The sequence below is a fragment of the Arachis hypogaea genome, chromosome 13 (assembly GCF_003086295.3).
Source record: "Arachis hypogaea cultivar Tifrunner chromosome 13, arahy.Tifrunner.gnm2.J5K5, whole genome shotgun sequence".
In the NCBI taxonomy this organism is placed as follows: Eukaryota; Viridiplantae; Streptophyta; class Magnoliopsida; order Fabales; family Fabaceae; genus Arachis; species Arachis hypogaea.
Window position 1 is genome coordinate 57,214,526 of NC_092048.1, and position 19,242 is coordinate 57,233,767.

The following is a 19,242-nucleotide window of genomic DNA, read 5'->3' on the forward strand; positions in this document are numbered from 1 at the left end:
GTCCCAGGGGCTTGCTTAGTCAAATACAAAATTTGATTTTCTAGCTTCTGGATGGCAGCTCCTTGGTTTTGCAAGTTAGAATTTACTTCTTCCTTAAAAGCCTTCAATTCAATTATGTCTTGGCTCATGGTTGCAAGCATTCCTTCCATCCGGTTTAATTGATCTTGAAATTGTTGGTTCGGATTAGGTTGGGTATGTTGATTATTTTGGCCATGATATGATGATTGGGGGTAAGTGTTTTGTGTGGCTTGGTATGATCTTTGGTTGGAGTTTTGGTATGTGGAATTGTTTTGTTGGTTGTGGTTGTAAGGTTTGTGGTTTTGTGGTTGGGTTTGTTGGTTTCCCCACCCAAAGTTTGGGTGGTTTCTCCAGCCTGGGTTGTAAGTGTTGGAGTGTGGATCATATGATTGCCTTTGTTGGTTTCCCACATAGTTAACCTCATCCCAATCACCTCCTTCAATGCCTACTTCCTCTTGATCTTGTGTGTGTATTGCAGCCACTTGCTTTGTTTCTAATTGCCTGGTAAGCTCTGCTAGTTGCTTGGCAAACACCTTGTTTTGGGCTAGAATTGTATCAACATGGTTCAGCTCCATGACTCCCTTAGTGTTGTGCCTTTCTGATGCATAGTAGTACTCATTCTCAGCCACTGTCTCGATCACTTCAATGGCTTCTTCCACGGTCTTTTTCTTGTTCAATGAACCTCCTGATGAATGGTCTACAGCCTTCCTTGATTCATAAGAGAGCCCATCATAGAAGATGTGCAATTGCACCCAATCATGGAACATGTTTGGTGGGCATTTCCTTGTCAAGTCCTTGAATCTCTCCCATGCCTCGTAGAGAGTTTCACCATCTTGTTGTCTAAAAGTCTGGACCTCAGATCGAAGCCTATTGACCTTTTGTGGAGGGTAGAAACGTGCCAGAAACTTGCCTTCCACCTCATCCCATGTGGTTAGACTCCCCCTTGGGAATGATTCCAGCCACTTAGCTGCCTTGTCCCTAAGTGAAAATGGGAACAAGAGCAGTTTATAGGCATCTTCCTGGACTCCATTGGACTTCACAGTGTCACAAATTCTCAGGAATTTTGTGAGATGTTGGTTTGGGTCTTCATTAGCACTTCCTCCAAAGGAACAATGATTTTCCACCAATGATATTAGCTGTGGCTTGAGCTCAAAATTGTTGGCCTGAATGGGTGGTTTCTGGATGCTACTACCACAATTCCCAGAGGTTGGGTTTATGTATGAACTAAGAACCCTCCTCTCAGGAATGGCATTGTTTCCATCAGCTCTCTCATGGTTGTGAACTTCTCTATCCATGTTGAGATCTAGAGCTTCCTCAAAATTGTCCTCAGATTCTCCTTCAGATTCCTCTTCTCCCACTACTCTCTTCCCTCTTGCTTCCCTTCTAAGTCTATGAAGGGTCCTTTCCGGTTCGGTATATGGAGGAGTTGATGTCTCTCCTCTCCTACCTGTCATACAAGAACACAGCTCAAACACAAACAGGTAAAATACTCTTGGTTAATGGAAGAGTATGGTCAGCTCAATTGAGGAATTAATTCAAACAGTTAGTGAGTCAGTGAGTTAGTTGCATGAATTTAAAGGCATAAAGAAGGAAAGCATGTAACCAAGTGCAGAAATTAAAATTCAACAAGTATTTAGAACAGAATTAACAAAGCAAGAGAAAATTGCTCAATCTAGTTAGCTTCCAATTTGAGAATTGTCAATCGAAAACCAATCCCCGGCAACGGCGCCATAAACTTGATGCGCATAAACGTGTTATGCTACGATTTAGGAAATTGCACGATCGGCAAAATTCCTTCCGGCAAGTGCACCGGTTATCGTCGTCAAGTAAAAACTCACAATAGAGTGAGGTCGAATCCCACAAGGATTGGTTGAGTGAGCAATTCGGATTAGAAGTGTGTTATAGTTGAGCGGAATCAAGATTTGAGATGAGAATTGCGGAATGTAAAATTGGCGGGAAAAGTAAATGACAAGAAAATTAAATGGCTGAATCTTAAATTGCATGAATTAAAGAGCAGAATGTAAATTGCTGAAATTAAAAGGGAATGGGGATGATTGCAAGAATTGAATTGCAGAATGTAAAGAGAAAGTGGAAATCAGAAATGGGGAATTCATTGGGTTTAGGAGATATTGAAATCTCCGAATCAAAACATGTAAATCTCTTCCTCAACCAATGCATTCATTGAATTTTGCTTGGCAATCTTATATGATTGGATCCCAATTCCTTGGCTCACCAATGCTCTCTAAAAACAAACAAATTCCCAATCCCTTGGTTTAAATGTTCATAAGAAGAGATGATGCTTGATCACTGATTATACCACACAATTTCATGAACCACAATTTGGTAGGATTACATGTCACAATATCCATCCAAACCCCAATCCAATCCATTGTGAGAAAGCTTCTCTAGCATGAATCCTCCATTCCTTTCCCAAGGCTCCGAAGGATTCCAAGTATGAGTAGTCTCTTTCCCAAGACAACTACTCAATGGAATTAGATCGAGAAGCTTTCTAACAAAATTCAAGAGAAAAGATTGAAGAAGAAGATAAACTATTATTGATTCATTGAATTACAATAGAGCTTCCTAACCCAATGAAAGGGGGTTTAGTGAATCATAGCTCTGAATTCAATTACAAAGAAAAAGAAACTAGCTAAAAGTGAAAGTAAAGTCCCTTTTCTAACTTAACTTCTATCCTATTTATACACTTTCTATATTGAGCTTCAGTTGTGCTTCTTGGGCTTTGAGGCCTCTCCTTGCTTTCCTTTTGTCTTGGGTTTATGATCCATAATCTTGATGAGGTTGTTGATCCAAATCCTGTAACATTTATTGAGCCAACTTAGTGATAATCAAATAATGGCACATGACTCAATAAATGAGATTTCAAACTCATCAATCCCTCAGGCCCAATCCCATAAACCATGATATTCAATTGGGTTTCATACCAAAGTAAGTTTAAGTTAATAATTGTGCTCAAAGACTAACTTAAATCACAATATTTTTGGCCCAGAAACCTTTTTTCAAGAGTGGCGTTTAAGTTGTAGTTTAAGCTTAAACTGCAACTTAAACGCCAGACACTTCCAGTGATGCCATTTGTAGAAGCACGTTTAAGCTTCAGTTAAGGTTAAACTGAAGCTTAAACGTGGAAATGGAAGAAGGTAGCCCTGGAGGGTCATGTAGTCGAACACGTTTAAGCTTCAGTTTAAGGTTAAACTGAAGCTTAAACGTGGAGATAGGAAGGGCAGCCCTGGAGGTCGAACACGTTTAACCTCCAGTTTGAGGTCAAACTGGAGGTTAAACGTGGAAAAGGGTGGAGGCATATTGGAGGTCGAACACGTTTAACCTCCAGTTTGAGGTCAAACTGGAGGTTAAACGTGGAAGCTTGGAATGGTGGCCCTGGAGGTGTCGAACACGTTTAACCTCCAGTTTGGGGTCAAACTGGAGGTTAAACGTGGAGATGGAGAGAGCAACCCTGGAGTGAAAAAAACTATCGAACACGTTTAAGCTCCAGTTTGAGTCAAACTGGAGCTTAAATGTGGAATGGCCCCTGGTACTCTTCCTGGTTCTGGCGTTTAACCTCCAGTTTGAGGTCAAACTGGAGGTTAAACGTGGAACTCCTCCCTGGGTGGCATACTCATTCTGGCGTTTAACCTCCAGTTTGAGGTCAAACTGGAGGTTAAACGTGGAATGCTCCTTAAGTGAGGCTTTTCATTCTGGCGTTTAACCTCCAGTTTGAGGTCAAACTGGAGGTTAAACTTCAATCCCAGCATTTCTTATCCTTCATGATTTTGGCGTTTAAGCTCCAGTTTAGGCTTAAACTGGAACTTAAACTCCACATGTGATATTCAAGCTTCCTTTATTGATTTTGTTGCTTCCTTGCTTAGCCTCTTCTTCCCTGAAATCATCCAAACAATTGCATCAAAGTCTTGCAAAATTTCATGAGAAATCTTTCATTCATAGCATTTAAGTAATATAACTAAAACTCATGGAATTTGCATCAAAATCATATTGTTTGGATGGTTCATTACTTTGTTCTTCATTTAACCATTTTTGGTTACTTTAAGCTCAAGAAAATGCATAAAATAACTAAAACTAACAGAAAAATGCCAGTGAAACTAGCCTATGATGCCTTGGCATCACACCTCTAATTGGGGACTTTAGCAAAGCTGAGTCACAATCTGAAAAAGGTTCACCCAATTATGTGTCTGTGGCATCTATGTATCCGGTGGTAATACTGGAAAACAAAGTGCTTAGGGCCACGGCCAAGACTCATAAACTAGCTGTGTTCAAGAATCATCATACTAAAATAGGAGAATCAATAACACTATCTGAATTCTAAGTTCCTATAAATGCCAATCACTCTGAGCTTCAATGGATAAAGTGAGATGCCAAAACTATTCGGAAGCAAAAAGCTACTAGTCCCGCTCATCTAATTAGAATCTTAGCTTCACTCAAAACTTCTGAGATATTATTGCTTCTCAACCTATTAGTCTTCTATTTTATTTGTCTAGTTGCTTGAGGACAAGCAATAGTTCAAGTTTGGTGTTGTGATGAGCGGATATTTTATACGCTTTTTGGGGTTAATTTCATATAGATTTTAGTATGTTTTAGTTGGTTTTTAGTTTATTTTCATTAGTTTCTAGGCAAAATTCATATTTCTGGACTTTACTATGAGTTTGTGTATTTTTCTGTAATTTCAGGTATTTTCTGGCTGAAATTGAGGGAGCTGAGCAAAAATCTGATTCAGGCTGAAAAAGGACTGCTGATGCTGTTGGATTCTGACCTCCCTGCACTCAAAATGGATTTTCTGGAGCTACAGAACTCCAAATGGCGTGCTTCCAATTGCGTTGTAAAGTAGACATCCAGGGCTTTCCAGAAATATATAATAGTCCATACTTTGCTCAAGGATAGACGACGTAAACTGGCGTTCAACGCTAGCTCTCTGCCCAATTCTGGCGTCCAGCGCCAGAAACAAGTTGCAAGTTGGAGTTCAACGCCAGAAAAGGATCCAAAGCTGGCGTTGAATGCCCAAAACAGCCCCAGGCACGTGAAAGCTTTAGTCTCAGCCCCAGCACACACCAAGTGGGCCCAGATGTGGATTTCTGCACTATCTGTTATAGTTTACTCATTTTCTGTAAACCTAGGTTACTAGTTTAGTATTTAAACAACTTTTAGGGACTTACTTTGAATCTCATGACATTTTAGATCTGAACTTTGTACTCTTTGATGGCATGAGTCTCTAAACTCCATTGTTGGGGGTGAGGAGCTCTGCTGTGTCTCGATGAATTAATGCAAGTATTTCTGTTTTCCATTCAAACATGCGTGTTCCTATCTAAGATATCCATTCGCGCCTCCTTATGGAGAAGGTGATGACCCGTGACACTCATCACCTTCCTCACTCCATGAACGTGTGTCTGACAATCACCTCCGTTCTACATCAGATTGAATGAATGTCTCTTAGATTCCTTAATCAGAATCTCCGTGGTATAAGCTAGATTGATGGCAGCATTCATGAGAATCCGGAAAGTCTAAACCTTGTCTGTGGATTCTGGAATTGAATGGCTGTGACAAACTTCAAACTCATGAATGCTGGGCGTAGTGACAGACGCAAAAGGATAGTAAATCCTATTCCGGTATGATTGAGACCCTGCTGATGATTAGCCGTATGGTGACAGCGTACTTGGACCCTTTTCACTAGAAGGATGGATGGTAGCCATTGACAACGGTGATCCACCAACATACAGCTTTCCATAGGAGGACGTGCATGCGTGAATCAGAAACAGAGGAAAGCAGAATTTCAGAAGACAAAGCATCTCCTAAACTCCAACATATTCTCTATTACTGCATAACAAGTAACTTTTAATTTATGCTCCCTTGTCCATTTGCAAGTCAATTGATAACCACCAATTAATATCTTGACTGAGAATTGCAAGATAACCATAGCTTGAGTCAAACCAACAATTTCCGTGGGATCGACCCTTATTCACGTAAGGTATTACTTGGACGACCCAGTGCACTTGCTGGTTAGTGGTACGAGTTGTGAAACGTGTTATTCATAATTCATGCACCAGATGAGATGCGTCAACAACTCATGTTGTTTTGTGAAATTTTTTATGTTTGGGGTATTGACTTCATGGGTCCATTTCCAAATTCGAATGGTTTCTTATATATTCTGTTAGCTGTTGATTATGTTTCTAAGAGGGTGGAAGCAATTGCTACCCGTACTGATGATGCTAACGTGGTTGTCTCTTTTATTAGGAATAATATTATTTGTCGCTTTGGATCACCACGAGTAATCGTGAGTGATCAAGGCTCTCATTTTTGTAACAGGAGAATGACAGGTTTGATGAAGAAACATGGCATCATTCACAAGGTGGCGATGGCTTACCATCCCCAAACAAATGGCCAAGCCGATGTGTCTAATAGAGAGATCATGCACATACTCAAGAAGATTGTTAAACCTCATAGAAGGGACTGGAGCTCCAGGCTTGGAGATGCGCTATGGGCTTATCGGACAGCTTACAAGACACCCATTGGCATGAGTCTATTCCGCCTAGTCTACGGAAAGGCTTGTCACCTTCCGGTAGAGGTGAAACACAAAGCTTATTGGGCTGTGAAGGAATGCAACTCAGGATTGGAAGGAGCCAGAATTGAAAGAAAATTACAACTAGAGGAATTGGAGTGCCTTCGCCTAGAGGCGTATGAAAACTCAAGGCTCTACAAAGAAAAGTTGAAGGCAGTGCACGATAAGAACATTAAGAGAAGAGAGTTTAGAGTTGGGGATCAAGTCCTTCTCTACAACTCAAGGTTGAGATTAATGCCGGGCAAACTGAGGTCACGATGGGATAGACCTTACATGGTGGAGAAGGTTAAACCGTATGGAGTTACGATGGGATGGACCTTACATGGTGGAGAAGGTTGAACCGTATGGAGTTGTCCACCTAAGTCACCCCTCAATCCCCTACCTTCTTTAAATTCAATGGCCACCGTTTAAAGCTTTATCATGGTATGAAAGTGAAGAACAACAGGGAGCTGGAGATCTTCCTCTTGAAGGATCCAACAAGGGAAGAGGACTGAGCCTATGGACTGTCCAATTTAAGGACGTTAAAGAAAAGTGCTAGGTGGGAGGCAACCCACCATGGTATGATCTTCCTTTTTTATAGTTCTATTTTATTTATTTTCTTATATTTGTTTGATTGGGTGTCTGTGTTACTTTTCACATAAGCACGTTTCCCTTTGTTCTGAGTTATTTTATATAAAAAAAAGCAGCTCACGCGTAAGCATCATCGACGCGCACGTGTTATAAGGATGCTGGCGCTCTCTAGTACAAAAACCAGAGAGTTACACTAGAACTGTGCGGGTATGGTGCCAGGCGCACAACCCACCCCACGCTTACGCCTCGCTGACGCGTACGCGTCACTCAGCATTTCATCCTTTCACGCGTGTACGTGAGCGACGCGCATGCGTCGTATGTCAATGAGGCACACTATGGTACAAACACAAGAGAGTTGTGCTAATTGATGACATGTCATCATGTCATGTTTTTCTATGCTTTTTCTTTATTTTTTTAATAGGTTTTATGCACTTTCTTGAGCCATAAGTAAGCCATTTGGGTAGAATTTCATGTTTTCCTTAGATTCAATCAACCATGGATAAATTGATGTATTTTCATGAGTTTTTGTACCATAATCACTTGAATTTCAAGAAGAAGAAGAACTCTCATGATTATAGCACAGCTTTGATGCAATTGTTGATTGATGATAGGTGGAAAGAGGTTTGGAAGAAGGTTGAAGAAAAGGGAATGGCAAAAAGCAAAGAAAGGAACTCACATTTGAGCTCAAGTTTGCCTCAAACTTGGACTCAAACGTGAGGAAGAGCACAAATTCACCCTGGATGCATGCCAAGTTTGCGCCAACATTTGCCTCAAACTCGAGGTCAAACGTTGCTCCTCACAGCCTGAAGGGGGTATACTTCCAACAAGAATAACTTGAGCTACAGAGCTCCAAATGAGGTGATTCAAAAAGCAATGGAAATTAGGAATCGAGAGCTTTCCAAGAATATATGGCACTGCATGGTGGACACTAAAATTAAGGGAGAAAACTGCCCCGAAATATGCATAAACGAACATGGTGTCAACCTGCAGTGAGGCCAACTGACCTCTGCACCTTCGATGGTGTATAACTCGAGCTGTGAAGCTCCAAACTATACGCTCCCAATGGCATTGGAAAGTAGACATTCGGAGCTTTCCAACAATATATAATAGTATGGGGTGGACAATGCGTTTGAGCCTCCAGAATCTGGCGTTTTCGACCACGTTTGAGGCAAACGTCGCCTCAAACGTTGCACACCAAAGCCAGCGACCCTGTCCTCTTCAAAGGAGCATAACTTGAGTTATAGATGTCCAATTGAGGAGATTTCAATTGGGTTAGAAATCTGACATTCAGAGATTTCCAACCATATATAATAGTCTATAGTGGGTATGAAATTGGCAACGTTGACAAGCGGACAAAGTAGCATCCCAAGACTTGATGTGCAACAAGTGTCAACGTTTGCGTCCAAGTTGGGCCTCAAACTTGGACTCAAACGCCAATGACAGCAAAATGGCCGTTCTACATAACTCCTTCACGAAGACGTTTAAGTCAACGTTTGCCTCAAACGTTGACTCAAACGTGAAGCACCAACAGTCCAAATTGCAAACGGATTTCTTCCCAAGTCCAAGAGCAACCATCCGGATCCATCTTCAACCCAATTCCACTCCAAAGCAAACAAAGCCCACATGACTCAAAGGCACACAGAGAAGTTAGATTAGGAATTTTATTTTTGTAAATATTGTTTTCATTTTTCATTTTCATTTTGTAAAAGCCTATATAAAGGCATTAGTTTCATTTCACTAAGGAGGCGAGTCCCATTAGAAAGTATAGGGGTTGGCTCCACTAGGGAGCATTAGCATTAGAGAGCTCTCTCTCTTTAGTTTTCTTTTCTTTGTTTTTGAATCTTGGGTGGAGAATTGAAGGAGTTCTGTTTCATTCTCCCTCTGAGATTTCCCTTTGTTTGCCTTGTTGCATAATTTCAGTGAATTGCAATTTGAATCAAAGTTCTCTTACTGCTTTCATCTTCATTTCTTCTTCAATCTGTCTGCTGTTGAATCAAGGAAGGGCTTGAGATCTAGACTTGTTTTCTAGTCTCTTTGATTCCCTGAGATCTTAAATTTTATTTTGCAATTGAGCTGAACTCTTGGCTACTCTTCTGTTTTTGTTATTTCATTGAAATTGTTGATTCCTCTTAAGGATTTGAGAATTTATCTAAGTTTTTTTGCTGCTTTTAATTCTCTTGCACTTCTACATTTCTGTTTTGATATTGAATTGATCTATTTCTGAATTTCAGCATCTGAGCGTTCTTTAATTCACTGCACTTCACAATTTCAATTCTGTTTTAATTCCTAGAATCCAATTTCCTTTATTCTTCCAGTAATTTAAATTTCCAGTTGCTTGATCTATTGCTTTCTTTAATTTCCAGCACCCACTCCCCTTTACTTTTCATGCAATTTACTTTTCTTGCACTTTAAGTTTCGGCTATTTTACTTTCTTGTTCTTCAAGTTTTCTGTCCATTTACTTCCTGCACTTTAAATTCTCTTGTTATTTACTTTCTGCTCCACCAATTATCACACAATTCACTCAATGTTAGCTTGACTAAACTAATCACCCACTAAAGTTGCTTGATCCATCAATCCCTGTGGGATCGACCTCACTCTAAGTGAGTTTTACTACTTGATGCGACCCGGTATACTTGCCGGTGAGTTTTGTGTTGGATCGTTTTCCAACCATCAAGTTTTTGGCGCCGTTGCCGGGGATTGATTTAGATCAACAATGATTAAGTGGGTGAGAAGTCTAGATCAAGCATTTTCTTTATTTTTGTTTTCTGTTTTAGGTTGAAACCAAGGTGTTTGAGTTTTTGCCTCACTAAGAAATTCTCATCTCTGATATGAGTAATTTCAATTTTCCTTGGTGTTGTGTTTTTCAAAATTCAAATGGAGTTCAACTCATCTTATGATCAAACAAATTTTGTGGGATATTACCCATCGTCACCAATCTCTAATGGTGGCTGGAAATATCACCAAGAGAATACACATTCTGAGCACTCCAATTCATGGAGATTTGCTTCAAAGACACAAGATGAGTAAGAGAATCATATGGGATACTTCCCACCACCACAAAATGATTCAAGTCATTATTCTAATGGTGGCTGGGAGTATCACCAAGGAATGAAAGAGCATCCACCCTCACATCCCAATTTCTCATTTGAAAGTTCTTCATCACTTGATTATGCCTCAACACAAAGTTTCCTCCAAAATCTATACAAGTCATCCTATCAATCACACAACTCATTCCACACCCCTCAACACAACTTCACCACAACACATCCATGTCACCAAAATTTCTCTCAACCTTCATCTCTTGAACCAGCAGATGAGGATTACCTTCAATGGTCCAAAGAACCCTTAGAAAGCCAATGCCAAGCCATTAAAATACACAAGAAACTCGTGGAAAGATACACACAATCCCAATCCTGGAAAGAAATCATCTTCAAGAAGATGAATGGGCCCTTAGAGCAAATAAGGGGGAACTTAAAACTATCAAACAGTGAGGATGAAGACCAATTTGTGAGTGAGGTAGTGGAAAAACAAGAACAAAAGGTCCCTATTGCAAGTGAAATTGCAATAAAGGATGAGGGACATGAGCCAAGGATTTTACAATCACAAAAGCTACTTGAGGTGACAATGAAACATAAAGATTCCCTCCCAAAGGAATTAATGGAAAATCATGAAGAAAAAATGGAGGAAGATACTCAAGAGAATTCACACTCAAGTGAAGTAAAGAAGAAAGAGGAAAGGCTCAGGGAACCACCAATACAAGAGGCTCTTGATGAAAAGAAGACTCCAATAATCACACAGCAACCAAGTCTTGAATTCAAAGAAGTGAAGGCAACTAGCAAGAGCACCAATTCTGTCCCTAATCCAGCAAGCAAGCTCAATCAAGCTATTTACAAAAGGAAGCTTGCTGAGGAAAGGCCAAGACAAGGGACAGTAGCTGAATCTTCTCCTCCATTGAGGTCGTTCCTCTTAACAAATTGGAAGAAGAGGAAGAAAGTGAATAATGATATGTCAAGCTAAGGACACTAAAAGAGCGCTTGTTGGGAGGCAACCCAACCTTGGGTAACATTTTATTTCTTTGTCTAGTTCATTTTCTTTGTCTGTTTAGTTTAAATTTCAATAAATTAACATATGGTTGCATTCTAAGTTTGGTGTTGCTATGCAACAAAAATTTGCTTCCAATCTTTACTGGATGCTTGCATCAATTCCAAGAGAAAGTGTCACACTAAGTTTGGTGTGCCACTTGTACTTTTATGCAATGTATCATGCACACCAACTTACATTTGCAAAAATAATGTCTCTGTTTTTTTGTGCCCTCATATCTTTAATTTTGCTTGCTTGAAACACATGTGTTACTAACATTTCATTGTGTAAGACATTCATAATCCATCTTAGCCCCATAGCCACGGTTCTAATAGTTGCTTGAGGATGAGCAAGCATTCTGAGTTGGTATGGGAAGGAGGAGAATGGGAGGAAAATGACAACAATAGAGAAGATGAACTACAAGGTTGTAAAGTTCCTTTTCCTCTCATTTGTTTCAAGCACTATAAACTGCATGATTGTCTTTACCTTCTCTGTATGCATGTGTGTATGAAAAGGCATAGTTTGATTTCTAAATTGCAACGTGGTGCTGTGGCATTATGACTACCAACTTGAGTTTTGTGAGTTCAAAAGCAATCAAGCATCATGATCATAAAAAAACAAGGCATTAAAGAAGAATTTAGCATGTGCATAAAAGTATTGGAAAGCTAGTATGTTTGATTGTTGCTTAATTGCATTAGATTTTATTTAATTGAAGTTTTCATCTAGCACGTTTTGTGAAATCTTTTAAAATCATGAAAACCTTGAAGAAGCAAATGCAAAATAAAGCAAGAAAAGAAAATGGGAAAGAATGAGAAAGCTGAAGGCTCTGAGTACCAATGACAATTATATTGTTAAGTACTTGTGGTGTTTATGTATCAAGCCAAATGCTTGAAAACAAAACACTTAGAAGTCAAGGCTAGGCTCAAGTGCAAAAGCACTCCCTCAAAGCTCAAGGTTCTGAGCATCAATGATTAGAGAGTAAAGAAAAGAAACAAATGAGCTTAATGAAGACCTCTAATTCAAATGCTTGTGGTGCTTATGTATCAAGTGGTAATACTTGAAAACAAAGCATTTAGAAGTCGTAGCTTTGTTATCAACTCATGGGGCAAAGCACCCAAAAGGAAAAGCTAATAAGAAAATCAAAAGCTTGTTTCAAGAAAAAAAAATATAAGAAAAAGATTTCATAAATTGAGCTAGATAGAAGCATCAATCATTTACATTTCTTTTGTGATTGTAGCATGCTTAGAAAACTAGCTTACCATGAACATTGAGTTGCTATTCTTCTTACCTTGGATTGTCAATCTCTATTGCATGATTCTTTTCTTGCTTGGGGACAAGCAAGGTTTAAGTTTGGTGTTGTGATGACATGTCATCATGTCATGTTTTTCTATGCTTTTTCTTTGTTTTTTTAATAGGTTTTATGCACTTTCTTGAGCCATAAGTAAGCCATTTGGGTAGAATTTCATGTTTTCCTTAGATTCAATCAACCATGGATAAATTGATGCATTTTCATGAGTTTTTGTACCATAATCACTTGAATTTCAAGAAAAAGAAGAACTCTCATGATTATAGCACAGCTTTGATGCAATTGTTGATTGATGATAGGTGGAAAGAGGTTTGGAAGAAGGTTGAAGAAAAGGGAATGGCAAAAAGCAAAGAAAGGAACTCACGTTTGAGCTCAAGTTTGCCTCAAACTTGGACTCAAACGTGAGGAAGAGCACAATTTCACCTTGGATGCATGCCAAGTTTGCGCCAACATTTACCTCAAACTCGAGGTCAAACGTTGCTCCTCACAGCCTGAAGGGGGTATACTTCCAACAAGAATAACTTGAGCTACAGAGCTCCAAATGAGGTGATTCAAAAAGCAATGGAAAGTAGGAATCGAGAGCTTTCCAAGCATATATGGCACTGAATGGTGGACACTAAAATTGAGGGAGAAAACTGCCCCAAAATGAGCATAAACGAACATGGTGTCAACCTGCAGTGAGGCCAATTGACCTCTGCACCTTCGATGGAGTATAACTCGAGCAATGAAGCTCCAAACTATGCGCTCCCAATGGCATTGGAAAGTAGACATTCAAGGGTTTCCAACAATACATAATAGTTTGGGGTGGACAATGCGTTTGAGCCTCTAGAATCTGGCATTTTCGACCACGATTGAGGCAAACATCGCCTCAAACGTTGCACACCAAAGCCAGCGACCCTGTCCTCTTCAAAGGAGCATAACTTGAGTTGTAGATGTCCAATTGAGGTGATTCTAATTGGGTTAGAAAGCTGACATTCAGAGCTTTCCAACCATATATAATAGTCTATAGTGGGTATGAAATTGGCAATGTTGACAAGCGGACAAAGTAGCATCCCAAGACTTGATGTGCAACAAGTGTCAACGTTTGCGTCCAAGTTGGGCCTCAAACTTGGACTCAAACGCCAATGACAGCAAAATGGCCGTTCTACATAAATCCTTCACGAAGACGTTTGAGTCAACATTTGCCTCAAACGTTGACTCAAACGTGAAGCACCAATAGTCCAAATTTCAAACGGATTTCTTCCCAAGTCCAAGAGCAACCATCCGGATCCATCTTCAACCCAATTCCACTCCAAAGCAAACAAAGCCCACATGACTCAAAGGCACACAGAGAAGTTAGATTAGGAATTTCGTTTTTGTAAATATTGTTTTCATTTTTCATTTTTATTTTGTAAAAGCCTATATAAAGGCATTAGTTTCATTTCACTAAGGAGGTGAGTCCCATTAGAGAGTATAGGGGTTGGCTCCACTAGGGAGCATTAGCATTAGAGAGCTCTCTCTCTTTAGTTTTCTTTTCTTTATTTTTAAATCTTGGGTAGAGAATTGAAGGAGTTCTGTTTCATTCTCCCTCTGAGATTTCCCTTTGTTTGCCTTGCTGTATAATTTCAGTGAATTGCAATTTGAATCAAAGTTCTCTTACTGCTTTCATCTTCATTTCTTCAATCTGTCTGCTGTTGAATCAAGGAAGGGCTTGAGATCTAGACTTTTTTTCTAGTCTCTTTGATTCCCTGAGATCTTAAATTTTATTTTGCAATTGAGCTGAGCTCTTGGCTACTCTTCTGTTTTTGTTATTTCATTGAAATTGTTGATTCCTCTTAAGGATTTGAGAATTGATCTAAGTTTTTTTGCTGCTTTTAATTCTCTTGCACTTCTACATTTCTGTTTTGATATTGAATTGATCTGTTTCTGAATTTCAGCATCTGAGCGTTCTTTAATTCACTGCACTTCACAATTTGAATTCTGTTTTAATTCCCAGCATCCAATTTCCTTTATTCTTTCGGTAATTTAAATTTCCAGTTGCTTGATCTATTGCTTTCTTTAATTTCCAGCACCCACTCCCCTTTACTTTTCATGCAATTTATTTTTCTTGCACTTTAAGTTTCGGCTATTTTACTTTCTTGTTCTTCAAGTTTTCTGCCCATTTACTTCCTGCACTTTAAATTCTCTTGTTATTTACTTTCTGCTCCACCAATTATCACACAATTCACTCAATGTTAACTTGACTAAACTAATCACCCACTAAAGTTGCTTGATCCATCAATCCCTGTGGGATCGACCTCACTCTAAGTGAGTTTTACTACTTGATGCGACCCGGTACACTTGCCGATGAGTTTTGAGTGTTTTGGAAGTTCGTTTTTCCACAAAAATACCATCACTAGTACTATGCTAGAATTGTGCGTCTGGCACGACGAGTAGTCATACGTATGCGTGACTGATGCTTACATGTCACCGTGCTTTCTGGTCATCCACGCGTAGGCATGGATGACGCGCACGCGTCGTAACTCAATGCTGGCACCTCCGGTACAAAAACCAGAGACTTGTGATGGACTGCTGCTGGTTTCGTGCCTCTAGCACAAAAATTTATCATGCATACACGTGACCGACGCTTACGCGACACTCTCACTTTGGGCCTTCCACGCATACGCGTGGATGACGCGCACGTGTCACAGGGCCGAAACAATTAAATCAGCACGCCACTCAAACCCGTCCTTCTTTAATTCCTCTTTTTTTTTTACTAATCCTAATTCTTCTTTCTTTTTTCTTTCTTCTTAATTCTTCCTTCTTTCTTTCCCCTTCCACCACTACCATCGGACCACCAGCGGAGACCACCACCTCCGGCAGCCCCACTTTCCTTTCCTTTTCTTTTTCTCTTTCCACCCCTCTTATCTCATTCTTACTCCCATTTAATCCCCGCTTTTCATCTTCTTTTCAATGTTTCTTTTCTTACTATCTTCTACTCTTTAATTCTTTTTTTGTTTCTTGCATTTAAATATTTTAATTATTTTTAATTGCATATTAATTTTGTTAATTGTAATTTATTTTTAATTCTTTTCTCTTCTTGCATTTTTGTTTTGGTTTTGGAATTTCATTTGGTGGATTATTTGAGGTGTGCTTTGACAATTGGCATTCTATTTTGGGTCTTTTATACACTTGGATTGATTACATTACTTCTTGTTTTTAATATGCACACCAAGTTTTATGAAAAAGCTCTAATGGTTTTCTATCTTATTCTTGCACCCTAATGCTTCTTTTTCACAACACTTGCAATACATGTGCATTGAGCTTGGTATTCACTAATTTTCATCATAAAAATGCTCATTATTCTGTGCTTGTTTTACATGTGCTTATCATTGTTGATATTGATGCTTGAGCTATTCTTCTCATGCTTGTTACTTGCATGCCTTTATCCCTCTTGCATCTATTGTTAGTGCCATGCCCTCATGATTTTAATTGATGTCTTTCTTGCATGTTGTAGCTACCATGTATATAAGACACTTTCTTTTTCTTTGGCATTCATTATCACTTGCACTTTCTTACTTCCGGTGTTTAGTTCTCCAAGTTTAATATTCCTACTTTTTCTTCCTTTTTTCAGGATGTCCATTAAGAAAGGAAAAAATAAGGCTTCTAAAATGACACCGGCGAAGACGGGAACAAAAAGAGCCCCGGCAATGGCGCCAAAAATTGATGGGTGGAGAAATGCCGGTTAAGAATTTCTAAAAAGTATTTTATAAAACAGTGTTGCAAGCATAACCTCAACCGACGAAATTTCCACTATCAATTTAGAATGTGTCACAATTAATAATAAATAACCGGAAGTAGAATCCGGGGTCGTTTCCCTAAGAGTTAACACAAGATGCAAATTATTGGTTAGAATTTTTCTGAATATTTTTTTGAAATTGAGAACAAAAAATTAAATAGCTAGAAATTAAAGCAATGGATAACTAGCAAGAGTGGATAATTAATCAAAATAAAAGGCCTTAGACAGGAGAGAGAATTGGACTTTCTATCCTTGTTATCTTTTCCAAGTGTAATAATAAAGGTTCATTGCTCCTACTTAGTTATCCTCCAACAACTGAAGGGAAGTCAAGTGGTCTTCACTAACTCTAGCTCACAAGTCCTAGTCACTTCACGGGGGAGGACTAGAGTTGGTGAGAATTGAGCTAGCCAGCAATTTTCAATTACAGATTAATACTTGGGTATAACAACTCAAGGGGTTCCAATTACTCAACCCCCACCTAAGTTTGGGAGATTTACTCTATTAACATGAATGCCATTTTCACAAACACATGGTGGGTGTAAATAGAAGACAAGATAATTATGAAAAATTAATTAAATCAAAATTAACACTAACAACAATTAACAATGATCAACCAAGAAATAAAAATGACCATAAAAATAATTCAATGCCTTAATAAAATTCAAAAGTAACAAGATCCAAACATGAATTCAAAGCAATCAATTGGAAGAGAGTAATAGACGTATTAGAGAAGAAAACTATAAGGACAATGACTCCAATTGAAGGTTGCAGCAGCTCTTTCAAGATCCAAGCAAACTAAGAATATCAAAAACCCTAGAGAAAAGTGGGTGTTTCTCTTACTAGAATTCAAAACTAATCAAAAAGTAAAGTAAAAAGTGAAGTGTGTTCAGTCTCAGCTCCATCCTAACATTTAGTCTGCATTTTCAAGCTTGAAACTGGGTCCAAATCAGCCCAGAAATTGCCCCCAGCGAGTTCTGTTAAGTGCAGCACGTGACGCTCTGTCACGCGTACGCGTCAGCCATGCGTACGCGTCGTCTGAACTTCTGCGCTGGTCATGCGTACGCGTCAGTCATGCATACGCATCACTGAAAGACGCTACTGGTCACGCGCACGCGTTAGCCATGCGTGCGTGTCGCTCCTCACTTCTCAAGTCTTTAAGTTCTTGTATTCCTTCCACTTTAACATGCTTCATCTTCATTCTTTAAGCCATTCATGTCCTATAAACCTGAAAACACTTAGCAAACACATCAGGGCATCGAATGGTAATAAAGGAGAATTAAAAATTAGCAATTTTAAGGCCTAGGAGGCATGTTTTCAATCATAGCACAAAATTGGGAAGAAAACTCAAAAACATGCAATTTACATGAATAAGTGTGAGAGTAGCTGACAAAACCCACTCAATTCAGTCCAAAATATATCATAAAATAGTGGTGTATTAGGGCGTGATTATGGACTGTGATTATGGGGCGTTACTTTACCTAATCCTAATTATTCAAAATTGTTTTAATGCTAATTATTCGAATTTTTTTAAATTTAAAATTAATAATTATTATATGGAGTTGTTTAAATTGGCTGGTTTAGGTGTTGGTCCCCTATACTTTTTCTTTTAGGTCATTAATAAGTAAAGTAGCGACAAAATTAGGTTGCATTTGTAGGGGAGATTTATAGTAAGGAAAGAGTAAATGCCTTTTTAAATCCTTGATTCTTTATTCGAGGAATAAAAACTACAAGAAAAATACTGAGTACATTGGATTTAGCGTAACAGAGTAGCCACAGCTTTACCGTCAGATTTACGGACAAGTTAGGTGTCAAATTCATCATGTCAAAGTATTTTCGACAGATATACTATTCCGCTGGTAAATTCGGTGGTAATAATTGGAGGAAAAACAAAAAAAAATTGGCGTGTCTTTTATCGTTGAATTTATTGGCGAAAAAATCCGACGGTAAACCCACTTGGTGAAACGCTTTGTTTTGGCGACCCGCAATACGTAACTGTCGAAAAAATATGACGGTATATTGGCGTAAATTTGTAGCCCCTCCTCTCCGGGATTCACTCCTCTTTGTTTTCGCCGTCACCGTTGTAGCTGCTGGATTCTGAATGATCTGCTACCGCTGCTGCCGTCACCTACGCTACTGCCATCTACGCTACTTCTTCTTCTCAATTCTGGTGCTCTTATTCAGTTAATGCTTCTGAACTTAGGGTTTTCTGAAAATCTAATTTTTTTTATACAATTTATAAGGTTTATCTGCTATTTTGATACTTTTGATTATTGTTGATTATTTAGTTCTAAACTTAGGGTACTGAACTTATTTTAAACTTAAGGTTTTCTAAAATTATGAAATTAGGGTACTAAACTTGTTTAGTATCAATTTTGATTAGAACATGTTCTTATTTCTGTTCCTTATTTAGTTCTCGACTTAGGATACTGAACTTGTTTTGAACTTAGGATTTTCTAAAATTCTAAACTTCGGGTACTGAACTTCTTTAGTTTCAATTTTAATTAGAACAAGTTATGATTTCTGTTCCTTATTTAGTTCTTAACTTAGGGTAGTAAACTTGTTTGATCTTAGCGTTTTCTAAAGTTATGAATTTAAGGTACTGTGCTTGTTAAGTTTCAATTTTAATTAGAACATATTGTAATTTGTGTTGCTTATTTAGTTCTGAACTTAGGGTACTGAACTTGTTTTGAACTTAAAGTTTTCTAAAATTCTAAACTTAGGGTATTAAACTTGTCTAGTTTCAATTTTAACTAGAACATGTCCTAGTTTCTGCTCCTTATTTAGTTTTGAACTTAGGGTACTAAACTTGTTTTGAACTTAGAGTTTTCTAAAATTCTGAACTTAGGGTACTGAACTTGGTTTGTTTCAATTTTAAGTAGAACATGTTTTGATTTCTGTTCCTTATTTAGTTTTGAACTTAGGGTACTGAA

The 19,242-nt window shown here is 38.6% G+C and overlaps 1 non-coding gene across 1 annotated transcript; it reads left to right on the forward strand.

The window, feature by feature from the left end:
- The first annotated feature begins 783 nt into the window (after positions 1–783).
- On the forward strand, positions 784–887 carry LOC112739770 (small nucleolar RNA R71). Its single transcript, XR_003170708.1, has one exon. It is a non-coding gene; the product is annotated as a small nucleolar RNA R71 (small nucleolar RNA).
- The last annotated feature ends 18,355 nt before the right edge of the window (positions 888–19,242 follow it).